General features: G+C 37.8%; 2 non-coding genes across 2 annotated transcripts; both read left to right on the top strand.

Annotated features, from left to right (window-relative positions):
• Positions 1-429: 429 nt before the first annotated feature.
• Positions 430-564, top strand: LOC128654789 (U11 spliceosomal RNA). The gene has a single exon (XR_008401513.1). It is a non-coding gene; the product is annotated as a U11 spliceosomal RNA (small nuclear RNA).
• Positions 565-4,592: 4,028 nt separating this feature from the next.
• On the top strand, positions 4,593-4,727 carry LOC128654790 (U11 spliceosomal RNA). The gene has a single exon (XR_008401514.1). It is a non-coding gene; the product is annotated as a U11 spliceosomal RNA (small nuclear RNA).
• The last annotated feature ends 1,049 nt before the right edge of the window (positions 4,728-5,776 follow it).

The following is a 5,776-nucleotide window of genomic DNA, read 5'->3' as shown; positions in this document are numbered from 1 at the left end:
TATCTAAAAAAAAAAGTTACTTCAGTGATCAATATTAGAATGTGTATTCATTTCCGTGTATTTACATAGGAACAGTATTTGAAAAATAAACTACATTCACTGTTTATGAGTTATACTTTTTGTTAAAAAAAAAAAAAAAAATCGACACTCCAGCAGCGCTCTCAATTGTTGCTGAGTGAAGACGATTTGACCACAGATGACCGCTACTATTTTTTCCCAGCATGCTCTCTTATCTGCATACATTTGCATATCTCAAGTTAAAATGTCGATTTATTTAAACTTCCATAAATTAATTTCAATACCTTCTTTAAATAGTCATTTATGCTTTAGTTTTCAATTGATAATAAAATATTTTAGTATAAAAATTGTCACCATCAGTTTACGAAGTGTTCAGTAATGGCTGAACCCTGGAGCTAGCAGGAAACCGTTAAAAAGGGCTTGTGCCGTGCTTGGCACATCGCGGCCTCCTTTTAGGGGGCTGTGGTGCGGAATCGATATCAAGAGATTTCGGAAGCAAAATTTTTGTTACGGGGGCTGCTTGTGATCGTTATTCCGGGCGCCCCATATAAATTGTTGAAAAACAGATTTAAAAATCTGAATATGTAAAGGATAAAGTCTGTATATGCAGTTGCTTGAAGGATTGAGGATTCAAAGTTGATGATGAGGTGGAGAACATAAATCTGTCTCTCTCACTTTATTTATGTTTAACATCTGAACGTTAATATGTACCCCACAATGCTTCTAAAATATTGGTCTGTGGCACTGGCCCCTAGTGTTGGAACTTTAAAGGGACACAGAACCCAAATTTGTTCGTTTGTAATTCTATAAGAGCAAGCAATTTTAATCAACTTTCTAATTTTACTCCTATTATCATTATTTCTTCGTTCTCTTGCTATCATTTTTTTTTTAAAAAGAAGGCATCTAAGCTTTGTTTTGGTTTCAGTACTCTGGACAGCACTTTTTTATTGGTGGATGAATTTATCCACCAATCAGCAAGGACAACCCAGGTTGTTCAACAAAAATGGGCCGGCATCTAAGCTTACATTCTTGCATTTCAAATAAAGATACCAAGAGAATGAAGATAATTTGATAATAGGAGTAAATTTGAAATTTGATTGAAATTTCATGCTCAATCTGAATCACGAAATTAAATTTTTGGGTACAGTGTCCCTTTAAAGGGACACTGAACCCAAATTTTTTCTTTTGTGATTCAGATAGAGCATGACATTTTTAGCAACTTTCTAATTTACTCCTATTATCACATTTTCTTCATTCTCTTGGTATCTTTATTTGAAATGCAAAAATGTAAGTTTAGATGCCGGCCCATTTTTTGTAAAAAAACCTGGGTTGTCCTTGCTGATTGGTGGATAAATTCATCCACCAATAAAAAAAAAAGTGCTGTCCAGAGTACTGAACCAAAAAAGCTTAGATGCCTTCTTTTTAAAATACTCGGCTAGATTACAAGTTTTGCGGTAAGAGCTGCTCGATGCTAACTTGCAAGTTATTGTCACCACTCACCTCCCTATAGCGCTGCTATTACAGGTTTGCATAAACCCAGCGTTAGCAGGCAAGAAGTGAGCGAAGAGCAAAATTGAGCTCCATACCGCACTCCAATACCAGCGCCGCGGTGAGCTGGTTTTACATGCTCGTGCACGATTTCCCCATAGACATCAATGGGGAGAGCCGGCTGAAAAAAGTCTAACACCTGCAATAAAGAAGCATAAAGCTTCGTAACACAGCCCCATTGATTCCTATGGGGAAATAAAAAGATATGTTTACACCTAACACCCTAACATAAATCCCAAATCTAAACACCCCTAATCTGCCACCCCCGACACTGCCACCACCTACCTACACTTATTAACCCCTAATCTGCCGCCCCAACATCGCCACCTACCTACATTTATTAACCCCTAATCTGCCGCCCCTAACATCGCCGCCAGCTTTTAGGTGTGGCTGACTGGGAAGATTATTAACCCCTAATCTGCCGCCCCTAACATCAACGCCACTATAATAAAGTTATAAACACCTAAACCTAACCCTAAGTCTAACCCTAACACCCCCTACTTTAATAGAATTAAAATAAATCTAATAAAAAAAATTCCTATCATTAACTAAATAATTCCTATTTAAAACTAAATACTTACCTGTAAAATAAACCCTAAGCTAGCTACAATATAACTAATAGTTACATTGTATCTAGCTTAGGTTTTATTTTTATTTCACAGGCAAGTTTGTATTTATTTTAACTAGGTAGAATAGTTAGTAAATAGTTATTAACTATTTACTAGCTACCTATTTAAAATAAATACAAATTTACCTGTAAAATAAAACCTAACCTGTCTTACACTAACACCTAGCCTTACACTACAATTAAATAAATTACATTAATCAAATCCAATTAACTAAATTACAAAAAAACACTAAATTACACAAAATAGAAAATACATGATCAGATATTTAAACTAATTACACCTAATCTAATAGCACTATCAAAATAAAAAAAGCCCCCCCAAAATAAAAAAAATCCTAGCCTAAACTAAACTACCAATAGCCCTTGAAAGGGCCTTTTGCTGGGCATTGCCCCAAAGAAATCAGCTCTTTTACATGTAAAAAAAAAAAAATACAAACAACCCCCCAACAGTAAAACCCACCACCCACACAACCAACCCCCCAAATAAAATCCTAACTAAAAAACCTAAGCTCCCCATTGCCCTGAAAAGGGCATTTGGATGGGCATTGTGTCAGGGTACCAGGAATCAGACTGAGACAAGAAGTGCAAAAATAATCATACCTTTATTAATAGCAAAAAATAATAAAAAGTCCACAAGTCAAATAACAAGCCAGGAATCAAAACCAGAGCTGGTAGTCAGACGAGCCAAGTCAGGATCCAAAGCAAATAGTCAGACAAGCAGAGTCAGGAGCCAAAGCGAGTAGTCAGACGAGCCAGAATCAGGAACAAGGAGAACAGCAGAGTCAGGAACAAGCCAGGGATCAGGAACCAGGAGGAACATCAAACAGCCAGGTAATACACAGGAGCTCTCAGAAACAGGTCTGAGACAATGCAAGGGCAAAGCATACTGCACAGAGGCCCTTTAAATAATAAGTGATGACATCACAATTCTGAGACTGCATCCTGTCTCACACGGATGAAGTACACCAGTCTGGCCATAAAAGGATGTGCAGGAAATGAGCAGCATCACACAGTATGCACCAGCAAGTCAGCAAGAGAGGTTAGTAAAATGACTGCCAGCATCACATGACAAACAAGGCAGGGAAAAAACCCCTGACACATTGCCCTTAAAAGGGCATTTAGCTATTTTTCCGCCCAAAAGCACTAATCTAAAAATAAAACCCACCCCAATAAACCCTTAAAAAAAACCTAACACTAACCCCCGAAGATCCACTTACAGTTTTTGAAGACCGGACATCCATCCTCAACGAAGCCGGCAGAAGTCCTCAACTAAGCCGACAGAAGTCTTCATCGAAGCCGGCAGAAGTCTTCATCGAAGCCAAGTAAAAAGGATGCTGGAGTCGCAATTGTGCAATAGATGTGATAGCTTTATTTCATCCGATAAAACAGGTTACAATAGTGACAGCCCTTCCATAGTGTACAAGCTTACGCGTTTCGGCAGTTATGCCGTAATCATAGCTCACAGACTCCCTCCTTACTTTGGGCTTAAAAAGGGTGTAAAAACAGACTATTGGTTGAAAGGCTGTGACAAGTTTAACTCATTCTTACACTATGGAAGGGCTGTCACTATTGTAACCTGTTTTATCGGATGAAATAAAGCTGTCACATCTATTGCACAATTGCGACTCCAGCATCCTTTTTACTTTGCTACTATCAAGCCGTTTTTTTGGAGCCGGCAGTTTATCATCTCAAGTTCCTAATTAAGAATTTCCATTCCGGATACTCACAAAGTGGACAAGTGAGGACCTCACGATTGAACATAAGAATCAGGGATTCCTTACCCCCCGTAAGTCGCAACGGAGGATGACGTCACACCTGTAAGCCGGGTGAGTCATTGTGGCAGCGACCAACGTGTGGCTTGTTAGAACGTGGAGTCTCCAAGCCAAGTACACAGACCGGCGACCGCGCAGTGAGTGTTTCACCATACGACTGCAAACATACAGGTACCCACTATGGGATCAAAAGCCGTGAAGAGGGGGGTAAGTTTCATGTATTTGTGCATCCACACATTATGTGAATTTCACACAGAAGTATCCTATAGGATTATCACGAAGGGGTTTGTTTGATTCTCCCATACTTGGGGGAACGGACTCTCAATGTTCTTCATCAAAGCCGGCAGAAGTCTTCATCCAAGCGGGCCGAAGTCTGGGTTTTATTCATGACCACAAATGACTGCTACTATTTTTTCCCAGCATGCTCTCTCATCTGCATATTTTTACATATCTCAAGTTAAAATGTTGATTTATTTAAAGTTCCATAAATTAATTAATTAATCTTTAAATAGTCCTTTATGCTTTAGTTTTCAATTGATAACAAAATACTTTAGTATATAAATTGTCACCATCAGTTTACTAAGACTTCAGTAATGGCTGAACCCTGGAGCTGGCAGGAATCCGTTAAAAAGGGCTTGTGCCGTGCTTGGCACATCGCTGCCTCCTTTTAGGGGGCTGTGGTGCGGAATCGATATCAAGAGATTTCGGAAGCAAAATTTTTGTTAAGGGGGCTGCTTGTGATCGTTATTCCGGGCGCCCCATATAAATTGTTGAAAAATAGATCTAAAAACTGAATGTATAACATTTATTTTTAAGTGTGAATACACTGTTACTTGATGGATTTAAATAATGCATTATATTTATAGCTGGTGGGCTTGTTGAAGAGGACGATGTGGAGTCACATATGGTAACCTAAAACATTACCTAAATCTGGCTCTCCCAATTTATTTGTGTTTAACATCTGAACCTTAATTTTATGCAGCCCACAAGGCTTCTAAAATATTGGTCTGTGGCCCCCATGTGTTGGAACTTAACCCTCACTGCTTTATGTGAACATGAATAATAATTTAATACAGTGCAATCTGTTAGCAGCAAGGTTGAAAAATTATCCAGTTCACATTGGGTTTTTGGCCCAACAACAATATTGAAATGAACAGCAAACAACTTTTGCGGTTGTAATATAAAATGTTTTAATTATTCATAGTACAAGAACGTTACAGTATACTTTATTTATTTTACTTATTTCCTCTTGGATTATTTTCTCCAAATAAGGCAATTCGGAATGGTGGGGAGTTTGGTTACTGAAAAACTATTGCAGCAAAATTTTAAACCATTCTAAAAGTTTCACAACAACCTTATATGCTTAATTATCACATGACTGCAGGCAACTCTTGTAATATGAGGTCATTACTGTCCCCTGAAATTACAAAAGTCTGACAGCCAATTAGTTAAAGGGACATAAAACCCAATAATGTTCTTTCATGATTGAGACAGAGCATACAATTTTAAACAACTTTCCAATTTACTTTTATTATTTAATTTGCTTCCTTCTCTTGTTATCCTTTGCTGAAAGGTTTATTTAGGAAAGCTCATGAGCAGCAAAGAACCTAGGTTCTAGCTGCTGATTGGTGGCTGCATATATATACCGATTGTCATTGGCTCACCCATGTGTTTAGTTAGAAACTAGTAGTGTATTGCTGCTCCTTCAACAAATGATACCATGAGAATGAAGCAAATTTGATAATAGAAGTAAGCTAGAAAGTTGTTTAAATTTGTATGTTCTACCTAAATCATGAAAGAAACATTTTGC

This window comes from Bombina bombina, chromosome 3, assembly GCF_027579735.1.
Source record: "Bombina bombina isolate aBomBom1 chromosome 3, aBomBom1.pri, whole genome shotgun sequence".
In the NCBI taxonomy this organism is placed as follows: Eukaryota; Metazoa; Chordata; class Amphibia; order Anura; family Bombinatoridae; genus Bombina; species Bombina bombina.
Note: the sequence above shows the minus strand (reverse complement) of the source record. Positions and strands in the feature narration are given on the sequence as shown.